The sequence below is a fragment of the Epinephelus fuscoguttatus genome, linkage group LG21, assembly GCF_011397635.1.
Source record: "Epinephelus fuscoguttatus linkage group LG21, E.fuscoguttatus.final_Chr_v1".
Classification (NCBI taxonomy): domain Eukaryota; kingdom Metazoa; phylum Chordata; class Actinopteri; order Perciformes; family Serranidae; genus Epinephelus; species Epinephelus fuscoguttatus.
The window spans coordinates 27,456,707-27,474,660 of record NC_064772.1 but is presented as its reverse complement, the minus strand read 5'-3'; positions in this window follow the sequence as shown (position 1 = coordinate 27,474,660).

The following is a 17,954-nucleotide window of genomic DNA, read 5'->3' as shown; positions in this document are numbered from 1 at the left end:
GCTAAAGCACCCGGGTAGCCTGCCAAGGTATGTGCAAGTGCATAAAAGATCAAAAGATACGGCAACATCGACATCAAGCCAAACCACATCCTCTACGCAAATCCCACTTACGTCATACAGTAGGTCTAGCGGCTCTGTTGTCTGCATCTCTCAGCCGCAGCTGGACAACCTTGTTTTGCAGTATATTGTCGGAGACCTGCAGCCTTTGAGTAAAGTAGAAAGCCCAGCTTTCACAAACCTAATTAAGGGGCTGCAGCCATCCAGAAATGTGCCATCAAGAAAAAAAATACAGACACTGCTAAACAAGAAATTTGAAGAGAACATATGTGACCTGAAGACTGAACTCTCTGACGTTGATGTGGTGTGCACAACAGCAGATTGCTGGTCAGCTGTGAACAAGGCATTTATGGGCATCACTATCCACTGGCTAAACAAAACTGATGTTTCAAAGAGACACTCTGCTGTGCTGGCATGTAGGCGGATTAAAGGAGCACATACACATGATGTGTTGGCAAAATTATTGTCAGATGTTAATAAAGAATTCAAAGTCCACAACAAGGTTGTATGTACAGTAACAGACAACGCTGCAAATTTTGTCAAGGCATTCAACTGTTTTGGGGCAGATGTTGCTATTGACAGTGAAGAGTCAGAGACAGTGGTCAACTTCGATGAAACTGAAAAAGAAGAAGATAATGAACCAGAATCAGCCCATGCTGCCAGTGACACCTCAGATGAAGACGATCAGATGGAGCCTGCGCCTCTCTCAGGTCTGGACCATCCCTCCCTCCCCCCTCACAGAAGGTGCATGGCTCACACCCTGAATCTAGTTGCCAAAGACACAGAAAAGGTAACTGAACGACGCTACAAAACAACACTGAGGGCTGTTTTTACAAAAGCATCCGCTCTCTGGAACCGGGTGAAACGAAGTCCAAAAGCATCTGATGTCGTGGAAGAAAGACTTGGGCTTGGCTTTGTCGTGCCAAACGACACCAGATGGAATTCAGTATTTCTTGCCATGGAACGACTTTCTCGGATAGCAAGGCTAACTACCAAGGCAGAGATGAATGTGGCTGATGTCACCCTGCAAATGATGCTGCCTCCATTTATGACGATCTGATTCTGCACACTGTGAGTGATGAGTTAGGGTTCCGTAGATTCTCTCCACCTGAAATCAACTTCATACACACATTTGTGGAAGTGATGAGGCCTTTGGCCCTTGCACTTAACATCTTACAAGCAGAGAAAAACATTTTTCTCGGGTACCTGGCTCCAACAGTTGTACAGCTGCAATGCCACATGACAGACCTCTTGGATGAGAGCATACAGCCCACTGCTCCAGAGGCTCTGGTCACATGCCGTCCTCTCATAGAGAGTATTTTGCACTCACTAAGCACAAGGCTGGACGGTCTTCTGGAGAAGAGGGAGCATATACTCTCTGCAATGCTGATTCCAAGGTTCAAGCTTGACTGGGTTCAAGGTGAAGAGAAACGGGTTCAGTACAGACTGATGCTAAAAAGAGAATTTCAAGCCCTCACCTCTGATGACTCAGCTGCAAGAGACCCAGGTCAAGCTCAGTCCAGTGGTGAAAGTGACAAAGACCCTGCAGCATCATTCTTCAGATTTTCGAGGAACACTCAGGTTACAAAGCAGAAGTTGACGCGTGTATTTGGATGCCCCAACCACGAATGGATTTGAAGAATACATGCAGCTTCCAAAGCTTAAAAGCTGTTCAAAAGCACAACACTGCCCTGCCCTCAAGCGCTCCAGTAGAGAGGCTCTTCAGCATTGGTGGACTAATATTCAGGTAGGGATGAACTGTGATTATAATCCACACTTACTATGCTTTGCTAATAAATACAGTAATACCCAGATTATTGTTATCATTATGGCCACAATAATCATGCCTTTAATATTTCTCTTTCTTTCTTTCTTCTCTTCTCTTCTCTTTCAGGCCCAGGAGGAACAGACTGGGAGATGCCAATTTTGAAAAGCAGCTCATCTTGAATGCAAACAAGAAAGGATTTTGAAGACAAGTCACAAAAAATACATTCACCCAAAACTGAAAAGGGACTCAATGAAAATGTAAAAGCAGCTCATCTTGAATGCAAACAAGACAAGATTTTGAAGACAAAGTCACAAAAAATACATTCAGCAAAAACTGAAAAGAGACTTAATGAAACATTGAAGAAAAACAGATATTCATTGCATGTCATGTTTGCACTTTGAATATTGCACTTTGAAGTACAATCTTAGTTTCCTACACATAAGAGAAATGGAGCTATATTTTTATTTGGATTTTCAAAACAAATATTTAAGTTTCAGAAGTCTTTGGGATCCTGACTGAGGCTGCAGCTCCATTCTTCTCAATTTAAAATATATCTAGCAGCAGGGCATCTCTGTATCAAACCAAGTACTTCATTTTTTTCCCTTACTGAGCCTTTTAATATGCCAATGTTGCTTCCTACCTCAGCGTCAGTTCTACCTCAGATTGTGTTTCTGTTGGTATGTTGATATCTTTTTGACTTGTTACTACAGTTTAGAATGATCTCCTTGAGGAGTTTTGTTCCAGCTTTGGAAAATTTAAGCACTTTAAGGACTACTCTCCTGTTTTTGTTTGTTTGAATAATTCTTAATTAAAAAAAGACCATTCAAGCAGTAAGATTGTCCTTATGTTTTTGAGAATAAACTGCAGGGGTAAAAGCTGCAGCTGGCAAGTAGTGGATTGAATGGCTGCAACAAAGTGTTAATCTAACAAAGATGAAGTATGATGCATAGTTTAAGTGTTTAAGTTAAGTTAGTCTGTGGCACTAATTTTGAAAAATAATAGCCCGCAACAACATATTGAAAAAAATTATAAAAGAACTATGAACTAGTTCATTTTTGGAACCATGAACTTAGTTCAAAAACTTTGAATTATGAACTATGAACTGAACTAGTTCATTTTAAAGTTTGCGAATTGAACTTTGAACTAGTTCTTGTAGAAAGTGAACTTTCCCAACACTGACTGTGTTGATGTATCATCTTGTGGTTTGATATATTCAGAGCAGCTCTATAGATCATAATGATCTTCTACTGTTCACACTCCACCATTCCCTCCAACTTCTCCTCCAGCCTCCACCTTCCCTCCTTCATCTCCTCGCTCCATGTCATTCCTCCATTCCTTCCAGACTTCCCTCTTCCCCTCCCTGTCTTTCCCATCATTTCTCCTCCTCCTCCTCCTCCTCCTCCTCCTCGCCCTCGCAGTCCTGCCCCTACTTTCTCTCTAAATCCTTATTGCATTATTCCCTACTCTCCGCTCTTCTGTTCTGGCTCTGTCTCTCGGCCATCTCATATCCCTGTCTCTCCCTCTTTGGCTTCCCCAGCATAAGGCATGAAACTCTCTTTTGCCCCTTCATTCCTCTCCTCCCTCTCCTAGCCTTCCTTTCTCCCTGCTGTCCAATCTCAAATCCCTCCGTCTGCCCGCCTGTTTCTCTCTCTCTCTCTCCCCCTCTCTCTCCTCCTGTCCTCTCTCCACAGCCAGAGGTTAATACACTCCAGGATGGCATTATTTCCTCCCCGGCCCTCTGACAATATAAAAATTCAGAATGGACAGCTCAATCCCTCTTCCATCTCAGATTTGATTGTAATGGTATTGCCTCCTGTCCCTGGGAGGCCCCTGCCGCCTCGCCAACCCGGCCTTTATGACACTAAATGGCCAGGCTACAATTTTTCCATCTATTCAAAAAATTCTGTTAATAACTCATTTGGAATGAGACGTCTGCACTCCCTGGGCCGTGTGCGGCCAGGTCTCTCACCCCTCTGCTCATAGGGGTCACAATATACAGAAAAAGATGCAGGGCTGAATCGCAAATGTAAAAGGTTAATTAATCTCTCTGAATTTACAATCCCCTTCCCCCATTCCCCTTGCACTCCAATTGACAGTCCCAAAGAGACAAAAATGTCATATTTACAACCTCGCATAGAGAAAGTGCTCAGCGAGGCGCTGCAGTTGAGCGCAGGCGCAGGTCCGTCCGAACCACTTTCCCCTTTTCCCCCGTCCAACTTTACAAGTGTGGCCATTCATCACGCCTGATGGATTTATGTAATAAAACCCATTTCCTTTTCCCATACGATCCTATTAAATAATAAAATAATTATTTATTGATTATTCAAAAAGGTACATATGCGCGGGTAATGGCTTTGTACCACACCACTGGACCTGCAATAAATAAAGCAGGCAGAGGGAAGGCTTGAGAGAGACAGAGAGAAATAAAGCAGAGAGAGGGAGAGAGAGAGAGAGGGGGAGAAATGAAGGGGAATGAAATGACTTTTGAACCAGTGAAATCTGGATCCAATATGGCCTCTTGCAGCGCGGATCAGGAAGGACATTATTCAATCTTCAGGAGGCTCATATGGGAGCGCGACCTATGAATGGTTTTGATATACTATATGGACCATAGAAATGAAAATAGACAACTGGGTGAGTGTCCTGCACAGAGTTTGTGTCTCAGATTTTAACACTGGGTGAATTTACATCAGTCATCCTTAAAGCACAATATCTGCTTTAGGAAAATAAAATGGATGATGTAGATTTTTAGGTTTAAGTTTAGGCCAGCAGAACACCTGATAAAGCAAATAATACAAAGATTTTAGCCATCACCTCCTCTCCCTCTTCGTAAAACCCATTTAAATTCTGGTTAATGTACAGATGAGACTCAGGAACTACCAGCATTTCGTATTCTAATCATTAACAGGTGTCTAAGATGTTTGTTTTGGAGCTTTTGGTTATAGAACAAGACTTCTTGGGTAGACTGTCCAGCACGGCCCTGGTGATAACATTACAGTGTTTTCTTCTTTTTTAATATAAACACCACTCCCTCATAATGATCCTTCATATTATTTATTCAACATCAGTATCAAAAAAGCCCCCTATCCCCAGCAGTGGATCATTTCAAAAAGAGACACTTTAATGTCAGCCAGATATTACATCGAGGGCTTCTTAATAACCCATTTGTGTTTGGTCTTATCCTCGGCTAAAGTGCACTCGCTCTGCGTTGTCTTTTTCCAGGGCTTGTCTCAAGCCTCCTGCATGCTACGGAAAACAGATGCTATCTCGGCTATATTACTTCTCAAAGCACTCATATCCTCTCCCATGTTATTTTCTTTGATCTGCTAGGCTTGCTGCTCTTACATTTTTCTTTCCCCCCTCGTCTCACGCCCTCCCCTCCACCTCCTCCACCACCACCTCCACCACCCCTCCTCATTTTCCCCCTCCATCCTCTATCCTCTCTGCTAGTGACCAGAGAGCAGACACAGACCGGCTCACGGTGGATGTGGCCGTTTGAAATTCAGATCATATGTTCTCTGTCATCAGAGGGCAAGAGGTGCAGGGTGGGTCGGACCTCTTAGATTCGCCATTTAATATGCCTTTACCATCAGAGGAGGGCTGCATATCAGGGTTGAGGGTCAATTTACATTCAGTCAACAGTCCATTAAATTCAAAACAGGAACTCGGACTGCAGTTATAACGCGAGCAGCTTTATAAGAACATTTTTTGTGAGAAATCAATTTCCTGTATTTGCTGAATTGAAAGTAAATTAAATAAACCTCAGTTCTTTATGGTTTTCTTAGAGCTCAGGTGATTAGTCAGCTGACAAAAAGGTGTCAGTGTTGATTGTGGAATAGTCATTTAGATCATTTTTAAGCAAAAATAAATGTAAATTATCTTAGTTTTCTACGATGGTAAACTGATCAACTTTGAGTTTTGTGCTGTTGGTTGGACAAAACAAGTTGTAGGAATATCTCAACTTTGGCTTCAGGAAGTTGCAATGTGTTTTACTTTTTTCTGACATTTCATAGGCCAAATGATTAATCAACTAATCCTGAAAATAGAGCCGAATATAGTTTTTAATGACACCATTGTTACAAGTGTTTTTGAGTTCGAGTTTGCATGAAAGTCAAACTTTTATTTTCCCCCATCACAAAAGTGAGTTCCCCCACTAAGCTGTAAATGATAATGCCCTTTAACAGCACCTTAACTATACACAGAAACATTATTCTAGGCCTACATACATTAACTACACTTTAAGAACTGCATCTCCTTTAGACATTATTTCATGCTGGATACATTATTTCATGCTGGATACAAAGCTTTGTATTTCATATTTTTGCGATTATTAACAGCTGCCAGTTAAGAATCAGACAGGAAACACATGCGTCTAAGGTCCACCAGCGCCCCAAATCACTGCAGCTCTTGCCATAAATTTCCACTTTTTAATTGGAGTCATCCCCCTTGTGCTCTTTCAGCCATATCTTACATATATAAATTATGAAGCAGCGCAGAGCCCAAGCTCTATTAATAACCCCTTTTAAATGTTTATGAATACATTAATGTATTGTCTCTTAATCCAGAAGTAGAATGAGGAGTCACGAAAGCATCAAACACAAACTTTACAGTGAACTTAAAGCCAGTCTAGCACTGCTGATGTGTTTGCAAATAGGGATCCTTGCATTCACACACGCTCACACAGACGTGCTTAACAAGTGTGTCCACACACAGGTCACAAGCAGCAACAGCAGAGTGAATAGGTGGCACTGAGGGCAGGAACAGGAGACCGGGGAGTCTTTGGTTTTCTTATGAGCAGCCAGGAGGGGGAAGCATCTCTCTTTGCAAGTGTGCTCACAAGAAAAGGAAAGAAAAAGTAATTAAACAAACAATTTACCAGGAATCGTGTGTCTGCTTATCCAATCTGCCATACTCGCTTTTTCACTAATACATATAGACAGAAATGTGTGTGTGTGTGTGTGTGTGTGTGTGTGTGTGTATGTGGGGGGGGGGGGGAGGAAAGATTGTTTGTTGTCTCCTCAGAGTGACGGTAAATGACACACATGTTTCATTGCCCATTCATTTAACCTGCACTGCGCTTATGCAGAGAAAGGGATTGAGAAACAAATTACGTAGTCTCATTTAATTAGGAGTTTTGCTGTGAGCAATAATCCTGTTTTTTCTCATAACCTTTAACTACTTAATGGATTTGAGAAGCTATTACCTTTCAAGATTTCTGTTTTTAATTATTTGGAGTATTGTCACAGATATGAAATGTCAATCACACACCAGGATTAATGCTACGGTTTTATGTCTGAATATTATTTACTTATGGATTGGAGCTGGAGGAGCTCTCTCTGTTGACAGCTTTGAGAAAACAACCAAATTGTGCAATATGCAAAATTCTGCTCTGTGGCCCATGTAGCTTCTCACATGCATTTATCCTTATGCACCCAATCACTAACATAGCCTCATCTTAAATCTGTGAGAGGCAGTTATTTACATAGATATTAACGTTATATTTATGATAATGGTGAGCCACGGTAAATCTGGGAGTAATATCAGAAATACGCTTATGTGACTCTTGGATCAGATTATAATAATGACTCAGTTTTAATATGTACAAACTCAATTTTTAGTTTTCCTCCCGTGGCGTTTATACTGTAGGTGTGCATGTGAAAATAGAACCCAGAAAGTGTGTATGTGTGTGTGTATGTGCTCCACAGAGGAAGACCTACCTCTCACCCTGATCACGTTTAGGCAACACTGCGAAAGTGGCAGACAGAGTTTGTTTAGTTTCCCCTGGAGGACATCGCAGTCCTCTGCCAGCAGACCAACCCACGTGCTGTGACATCAGGCCCGACTGTGTGTATATGAATATTGCCTTAAATACATGAGCCATGTGAGGTATGCTTGATTTATTCCACCAGACACTCCCAGGACCACGAGGGCATGCGTCCTGATCTTAAATCAGTGCTGCTCGTGTGACAGCAGGCTGCATACCTGGGCAAAACTCTATATTTCTGATACTTGAGTGGATCAAAAAACATATCTATTAGAAGTTGATAGTTTCACTTGAGGATCTGCGAATGTCTGGGAGGATAAATGACGCGCACCTTGAGCAGTTCAAATATTCAAAACCTTTATTCAAATAGATGTTTTCACCCAGGTTTGACACGGCTCTTAGGCTGGCGTGTTGGCTTCTCAGACCCCCCATGGCACGGGGCATGTAATCATCCTGAAAGTCTCTCTGGGTGTCTGCACTCTCATAAAGCAGGAAAATGGATCGTGTGGCCCAGGAAGGGAAAATGAAAGAAAAGGAGAATGAAATTACAGACCTGGCTGACTGCACAAATCATGCATATCATGTTTTATGGCTTGCCAGAAGAATTCAACACCTGTGGATCACCGTAGCTATAATTGTACATGAACGCACCGGGATGGGGGTGGGAGGAGAGCTGCGGTTTGTGTGTCACTGAATACGTGAGTGAGAGTATGTGCACCTCGTAGGTGTCTGTGTGAATGCGAGTATGTTTTTCTTGGCATGGCCCCGCTGTAGAGACAGAGGGAAGATGATAAAAGAAAGTTACGGGAACGCCTGTTGTTCACTTCTTCAGTACATCCTGGGTGAGCCGCCCACAGCCCACAGGGCTCGCTCACAGAGGCTTCATTTACCATTGTAATTACCCTGTTTATTTACCCTACCTGCTTTTGGTGGTAAAACGGAGGCCAATTCATCAGATCAGGACAATTTGGCCTTGCTTCGGCTTTGCCATTTACTTTAATTAAATGAGGCAATCAGTGAATCATAAATCACAATCCGTGTGACCACTGGCTCTGTTTGAACCTGGTCCTCTTCTTTTAAGCCGACACCTTGTGCCAAAACTTACAATAGGCACACACAACCTACTGTAGCTCTTGAGCCTGAAAATCAAGATACATGTGGTATTTTTATTCCCTCAAAGTTCGTGCAGAAAATCATTTTTCTATCTTTTTAATGTCTTTTTAAACTTTTTCACAGCTCGAGTTTTTGCCACTTGTGTAAAAGTATAGATGGATCTATAGGATGTGTGAATGAAGGCTAGAGCCCGAGTAAGATGACAAGATAGCAGATCGAAGAGTCTTCCCTCGTCCCCCTCCCTCCCTCCCTCTCCCTCCACTCCGCCGTGGATGCTGATGCTTGAGTCAAATTGATTACACCACTCCATCTGCATCATGACTGGCCTCCTCCTGTGTTTGCCGCCTCTGCCTACAGCACAGAGTTAGTGTACAATTACATATAGTTTAATATATCTGCCTGAGCACCTTTAAATAAGCATCACAAGTCCACAAGGTGATTTGTCTTCCAGCCCCATTACTCCATTGTACATCTTGATAGCCAGGGATCGCTCCTAGCTATGTTTAAGCATTAAATAGTGTATTATTATTTCACATAAATCAAGCTGAGATGTGAGGGGGGTATTCATAAATTTTGCATTTCTCACAGACAGTATTTTAAAGCCTCGCTCTCTCCCTCCGCCGCTCTGAATTTTGAGACTAAAGCAATTCTGCTCCCTGCACTTGATAGTACATTAAAGATAGGCATATCAGGGAGGTATATTCAAAACAACATGTAATGCAGTTTAGATTAAGTTTGAGTTGCTCTAACACATTCATCACAGCACTGTTTCCATAATAAGTACCCTTGCCTGCACCAGTGATGCATCCACACGCATGCACCATTACCATCAGAGGACATTGTATTGTTATTGTCATGAATAATGGGGAAAAATACTAATAAAAGTTCATTTATCATAATATTTTCCCAGTTAACCGTGGCTACTGAATCTCTTATCTGTGCTCCATGATGAAAGGGTGAAATTAAATTTAAAAGGTGAATGTTTGCCGTCAGCCCTTTTTCTTCAAGACAAGCGCCCCTGACTTAAACCCCCCCCAACTTGGATATTAGTCTTGTGTTTGTGCAAGACGTCTACCAAGGAAATGACTTCACTCAGGAAACTGGATGTCAGCTTCACACACGGGCAGGAGAGCTGCCAGTGTTTTTGTCGGGGCCGACAACACGTTCTTTTCTCAGCTCGCTCTTCGGTTGAGTGTAAAGCTACAAAAAGTGACAAAGGAGGAAATTGGACTTGCAGTTGTTTTGGTTACTCCAAGGACGAATCGCACGTTGGTTTTTATTTCCTGTCTTTGCCCGGGTTCTCTTATTGGTGCTGATGTAAAAGTCAAGGACTATAGGGCGTGAGGTGAAACCTGGAGCTTTTGTCAGGGGCACATGCAATTCTGAGCTTATCTTTATGTGTCAGTGATGCATTAAGTACGTAAGGTTTCTGTGTGCCAGCTTGGTTCAGGAAGGAAAAGACCCTCACAAGTTTATGTTATCACTAGAAATAATGCCTGAATTACACAATTGACACGTGCAATAACTTAAACAGATACAGATTTTATGAATGCACCTAAGAAAAAAATAAAAAGAAAATGATCTAGAAATTAAGCCAGTCATATTCTAAAATATGTCCACTATAAACCTCAGCCACCCCGCAATATTGAAACAACATGAGTCCTTGAAAATCATACCCAACATAAATTAGCCGGCCCAAATTGTTTAAATAATGCAAAAGTCTCATAAGTTTGACTTTTGTGATTTCATGCTCACATTGCCACCATACACCACAATTAAACCTAATTTTCACTTTTAAAACACGCTTATCATTTCCTCCACATAATAATTATATGACCCACTGGCCTGGGGGGCTTCAGTGTTGCTACAAAGTCAGTAAAAAATCTTGTAAAAGTCATTGCAAATTGGAAATTGACTAGATGCCAGGACAGTAAGTTGAGGATTGGGGGGGAGTGAGGGGAAAAAATGTCTTTGAACTAGTTTTTGCTTGCAGAAAATATAGCTTCTGGGTTGATATTCTTTCTGAAGTGTTTCATGGCAATGAGAATTAAGAAATAAAGCGCAGCGCCAAATGATTCAGTGAAAAGATGGCACACACCCACAGGTATTCTGTTCACATGACATCACCCTGTGTAAAATTGACAACTTCATGTTTTTTAAAACCTTTCTTTTTTAAAAAAAAAAAAACTAGGTGGGTTCTCTGAGTTTATAAAATGTCTTTGCAAGAGTGTGTTGAGAAAGCATTGTCACATGAAGTGAAAGTTGAGGTACAATATCAGCAGAAGCAGTTTTTATGTGAAGCAAAACTTCGGTTATACTTTATTTATGTGGTGTTAAAATGTTTTAATTGATCGGTCGGTGGTTTTCTGACTCAGATCTTCCTTTGTTGTGACTCATATCAGAGGCACACCGTGGCACATGAGAACCAGATCTCTATCTGTCTCTACATCTCCCTTCATTCCTTGGAAGAACATGTCTTCTGACCTTGACATGTGCAGGCTGGCTGCATGTTTCCCTCCCAGTGCACTTTCACCTCAGCTCATGAACTGGAAACTTTGCTCCTGTCATCCCTCTCTACCTCCCTCCCTCCCTCATGATCACTCCGCTTCCCTAGCTTACACACAGAGCACACACTGGCAACAATACCTGGGAGGATAAATGCTCAGTTAAATTGAATAAACATAATCCAGACATGCTCCATTCCAGCCTGTCTGTCATGGACGACTCGCACGGTGATCCCTGATTCCATCAGTGAGGGAGGCGCGCAAACAAATGCAGAGATTAGATGTCAGCTGAGAGGCCAGTTTAAGATAAAGGATTATGCACAGCTCTCGTGATAAACATGATTTTAATCAAGCATCAGATAATGAGTGATTTTACTGAACCGCTTCCATTGCTTCCTTTGTTATCTTTTGACGACAGCTGCATACATGCACACAAGTGTTTCCTCCTCACACAGTCCTGTTTATTTCTGCTTGTGTTTTCAGAAGGTGAATATTAAAATATTGCACTCAGACATTCCCCCCCGATCCCTGTCTGTGCTCCGATGTCCTCTCATGTTAAAACAAAGCATCTGCCTGTCTATCATCTAACCATAGGCGCTCTGGGTGGGGCAGGATTTCAGTCTTTTGAAGTGAACTTGTCATAGGACATCTGCATCACTGGGGCTCCGTGCAATCACAGGCTCAAGATTAATTGTTTGTGGTGCACCACTTCAAACATCTTTAAGACACCACATTATGGGATGAACTTTCGCAAGGCCCGTTGACACACCTGCACATGCACATGCACGGGCCCTACACTATATGTTCACATTCCTGTGTGGCTATAAAAACACACTCTCAGATCCATACACACTCACTCACACACACTTGAATTCTTGATCTCATAAATCATCAAATACATAAACATAATCATGTGTTTACTCAAAATTATGTACATTTATAGATGTGCACTTATACATTTACGGATGCATAAAGTGACAGTTTAAATGTGTATTGACAAGTAACACCCCCTCTGCCCTCTAAATACACACACACTCACACACACACACAAGCATACGCGACTCCAAACAGACTGCAGAAACACAACATTAAGCGGTTTTCTCTTCTCTGTTATCTCCAGCTTCCTTTTTGCCCTTTGGTTAAACATTCTCTTGGCATGCATGATCTCATTTAACTTTGATTTCCTCTTTTTCCAGGACGGCATCCTCGGTGGTTCCAATTTCCAGCCCATTCCCCAATTTTCAACCCCAATGACAGACAACACACGCTTGAATGGCTGTTCAGCTAAAGAAGGGAATTGGTAAGTGATGATTTTGAATGCTGTTTAAGATAAAAAAGGAGAGTTTGCAGCAGATAAGGATTGGCCCGGGTAGCGAGCAGGAAGCTCAGAGATACTGGATTCAATGTGCCGTTGCAGTAGCTGCATACCACATGTGTGATTTATGTTATTGAGCTTTAGGAAACACTGCTGTAGACTAGTGTTATTTTGACAGAAATGACAAACTGTTTTTGCCTCAGTGGAAGTTTAGTTACACAGTCTGAAGACAGTTAGTTCCTTCAGTCTGTGAGTGTTTGATAAAACAAATAAATACATTTGTTTTATTTTTTTTACTGATAGAGAAGAGTAGATTTTTTTTATAAGAAATGTAACTTTAATTATAATATAAATATGATATTAACATGTTTGTGCAACACTGTAAAATAAAAAAAGCATTTTGACTCAAATGTTTCCTAAAAAACATTTAATAATAATATGATCAGATGGTCTGTGAACTTATAACTATATATAATATGTCATAATTATAATTGTATTGTAATAAAATTGGAAAAAGTCATAGAAACATAAACAGAAGTTTTAAAAAGAGCAGTTGTGTCTGAACCACATAACAGTTGGGATAGGGCTGTAAATAATACAGAAAATACAGAAAATAATTTTATAGTTTTTCAAGTCATGTTGCAACATGTACTTTAAGAAATTATGGTTTTGGTTGTATAATTTTGGTTGCCACACACTACCCTAGTTTTGTATTTCCCTTTTTTTTTAAATCAGAGAAACAGTATACGCCTCTAAATAACAGTTATAATTATTCCCCTGTGACTTTTAACAATATCAAAATAAAAAGTCTAATTTTCTGTGAAGACCTTAAGATAAATCAACTCGCCCTTGCCTTAAATGTAATAAATCAAAAAGAAAAAAAAAAACAAGTGCTATTATATATAATCTATGTGTGTTGATGGCGCCTGACACAATCACAATATTTACTTAATTTGTTCCTGATTAACCCCTCGAGTGTGGAGAATGTGTCCAGCATGAAGGACTTTTTTGTTGGTTGAAAAGAGCTGCTCATTGTCGAGCTTTAAGTGGTTTGTGTAATCCCCTATAACCAATACCATGAAGCCAAAGGATTCAGAAAATCTGTTTTCAGCACATTTTGAGTAGGAGCGAACCTGGGAATTCTCTCTCTCCCTCTCTCCCTCTCCCCAACTCTGTCATGAAACAGAGCACCCCATTTCCATATCAATCGGATTAGTTCCAAGACCAGGGAAGTAGGAGTAATGTAAGTAACCGTACAAATTTAAATATAGGACATCAAAAACATTGTTAGGCATTCATTTATTTTTGAAGCAGCCCTGGCTCTCCGTGTCTCTCTGTGAAGATGAGATGAAAATGCATCTCCGTGATTTTATTTTGATTTTATTTTGAAAGGTGCTGAACACCGCAGTATTTAAACATTGCATGAGCGCCACGGCGTCCTGCTGTTCTTGTGTGCTTAACCTCGTTTGTGAAATGGATGTGTCACATCAAGCAATACACTTGTTCAAAATGCAACATCAGAACAATTTCAGGTGGGCAGCGTTCACACAGGCTGATTGTTTTTGAACATTCCTGCAGAAGTGGACCGTAAAACGGTGGACTCCTGGTTTCCTGTGGTAGCGATGCCAGCTGGCACTGCACAGTCATGGTTTAACATGTGATTCATAATGTATTGGTACATATGTATTTTCAGATTTACATGGTTTTGGACTTTGGTGTAAAGAGGGAAAATAAAATATGCAAAACTTTATTCTTCAGTTTGAAGGTCTCTTTGTTCTTTGTTCTTTTCAGCAGTAGAAATTCTTCATGAATCTTACAGCTAATAAAAGGATGCAGACACAAAGGAAATGGTTATTTTTATTTCTCAAAAGGGGGGTTCTTGATCACAGATTAACCTTTCAGAGAAAAATCAGAATGTGAAAATGTGATGTTTATAAATTTCCTCCATAATTTAAGGTCTTCATGAACTTTGGGAATTTGTTGAAATACATGATTATATCAAATATTGTAGTATCTTATATTCAGAAAAACTCTTACAAATTGTTAAATTATCTGTTAACCTAAAGAAAATGTTACAATTATAAGAACTTTGTTCAGAAAGTTTATTCTGAACAGCATTTTACAGATAGTGAGGTCTGTGTATGTCTGTGTGTACTTACATGTGCGTGTGTGTGTGTGTGAGTCACGAAGAGATTATTCAGCAGTCTGTGACTTGCTGACTGATCCGACCGGCCAGTAGCTCCCCGTCCAGATGAAGAGATGGATAGACGGATGCCTGCCTGTGCTTCCTCAGCCCTTTATGACTTAGCCCGTCTGTCTGTAATTGAAAAACCAGCTCGGCTGTGTTGTCTTGGGATTTGTCCCTTTATAATGCAGCTTCAAAACAGGAAAACCAATAGTGGGAATAGACCCCCGAATGTAATTAATTTCGTGGGGGCGGGGGGTGAAGGGGGGGTGGTGGTGTGGTGGTGCTGGTGGTGGTGGTGGGGGGGGGGACTATTATTGCAGGAGGAAGAATTCTAATCAGTTGCAGATTCCTTCCTGTTTGGTTAGCGTGACCGTGGCCAATTACCAGTGAACTCTGTGTTACAGTTTCACTTCCTGTGCTACCCAAAGAATGGACCGAGGCCGGCGCTGCAGAGCCTGGCAGGACGGAGGGAGAAGAGGAGAGACAGAGGGAGGGAAGCAATAGAGGGAGAAAAGACAAAACAAGACACATGAAGATGAGACTGTAGGAAAGTAAACAGAGTGGAGGAAGGGGAAAAAAGCAGATAAAGGGGAGGGGTGTATCTCTCTCCAGATCTAAGGTGCACAGACATGAAGGCACATACGTCCTTTATCCACCTAATATAGAACATGACATGTGGTTTACAAAGGAAATGAAAAGGATTTTGGACCTGACTTGTCTCGCTGCTCAAGCTGCTCTCAGGTAAAGCCTGAAACTGCAGAGCAACAGACCAAACTCAAGTCACAAATGCAATAACACATAACTCAATCATTGCAGCGATGTTATCGAAAGACACAATTTGGCATCGCTGTTTTCCCCTAAATCGAATTAAACCACCGGACTAAACAACTGAATGACAATTGCTACGGCGTACCTGAATTTGCATAAAGTCTCCTTTTTCTTTCAGCGTGTAGACGTAACTCAATATGCCATGGTACTTCCTGGGAAATTCTCCATGCTTATTAAGCCACATACTGCTTTTTGCTAAAGGCTCTCCAAGCCAGTAGTTTACACCATATTACAACAACATGCTCAAAACGCCAATCACTATCTTTTCTCAGGACTTTTGCGGGACGTTTTCTTATTTCTACGTCAGAAAGAATCCTGCCGAAACAGGAGATGCGATGAGACAAACTTGCCACCGCCACAGAGATTTCCATTGACAATCAATTACAACCTGACCTGCCAAAATGGTTCCCTTTGGCTTGATCCTGCTCCTCAATTCTCTCTTCTCTTGCTTTCTCTTTGCTCCTCCAGAGGAGCCTATTCCCATAGTTTCCCCCCTGTAATAGTTTTTTGGCATATTACTCTCCACGATCCACCCCAGAGGTCTCCCATAATTCACTTTTGATATCATTGTTTAGTTGTAGAATTAGAGGAGGGGTGCACACTGGGAGCAGGCAGTCGGGATTGGCAGTGGGACATTAATTCATTCATTGTGATGTGATAGGCGCCGTCATTGCAGCCATGAATCACGGTAGTTTGGATCGAGGGAAGTTGCAGTTGCAGACATGATTTTATTAACTGAAACTGTATTGATTGCATGGGAACTGTTGCTGTCAGTGCATGAAGATGTCATTATTTACTTTGTTTCCTGGTTTTATGTGTGTCTGTTGATTTTTGTGTATTTTTTCCTCAGCTTTTCATTTCAGAAGAGTGCACAGTAATCACCAATCACCAACATACAAACATAGTAGTACACTGAGTATCATCATGTCCCCCCATTCCTTCCCTCCACTCCATAGGAAACAGACAAACAAAGCAGCGACAAAGTTGTGAGTAATAATATCATAATATGCCCTTAATTTATGATGTACCTATCCATATAGGCCAAAAATTGTCAATTATTAATTACCTCTACCTCCTAAAGTTTTCTAAACAAGACAATAATGGAAATGAAAGGTGTTGATAAATATCACGGCAGTCACATTTATTTTAGAGTCAATCGAAAATTGTGATATTTGGTTGAAGAACGGCTCAGTAGTTGGAGGAGATTCATTTTCCAAAGTATGCATTTGTGTTTCTGTTCATTTAAAGCTTAAATATAAATGCCCTTTTACAGTGATGACACTGTTGATAGATGAAATGAATGCTTGAAGTGATAATTTCCTTTTCTCTGGCAAAATTCAGGAAATCTGTTTTTTATTACCAAACACATGACATGACATTTATTACCATTTTCCTGCACAGTTGAAAACATCTCAAGGGGACCAAACACTGCAGCAGTTACAAGTGGAATAAACTGCTTAGAAGATGTTCGAGGGATGATGCACATAACTGGCAATATGAATGCGAATTCCCTTGGAAGCCTATTTTGCACACACACTCATACACACACACATACAGTGAAGAACATGAGAAATGGGCGACGAGCCACACTATTCAGTGTGAACTGGAGGGTCCAAGTCGCTAAACTAATCCTAGTACCACACGATCCCCACTCCCAGCCCCGTCTTTTGCTGCAGCTGCCTGGAATCATTTCACAAACACAAGGTATTCCTGGAAGAATTGATTCTGTTAGATAGTGCATTGATCACACACATCGCCTGCAGACAGAAGATGGCTTTACAAGCAATAAGACGGGAGACAATTATATTATTTTAGTGAAATAAGACAGAGTACAAGCAGCAAGTGCCAATAGCCCAGGCAGGATGGGAGGGGGGGAGGCACAGGCGGCCCCCTCTGTGCTGTGGCTGCCGCGGTGTGTTTGTGCTCCATCCTCAAGTGGCACGGTAATCCACTAAACTTTCCTCCACCCGCTTCTCTCAATGCAATCAGGATGCGAAGGCTCACCAGTGATTGCGTTCATTTGTAAAAGCATCCAAGCCAAAATTGAACCCCAAGGCTGATAAACTATAAAGATGCTGATCAGATCGCGGCTAAGGAGTCCGCACTTGAGGGCACAAGGTGTCAGGGCTGGAGCCAAAAGAGCAATGACTCTGTATACCTCACTCGGAGCCAGGCGGCTGCCCCGGAATACAAACAAGAGGAGAGAAAACACATAAAAACGACAACAAACTGCGGTCGGATTTTTCATCCCCCAGCATCTTTCAGAGGAGGAAGGTATTATCTGTTCAGCAGATTAGCCGTTTCTCAGATTTTTTTTTCTCCTCTTCTTTTTCGTCGACTCCATTGGTAAATTGGGTGCATTTATTGAGCTTTAGCAAATGCATTGTGTTTTATTGATGAGCTCGGTGTGAATTTCA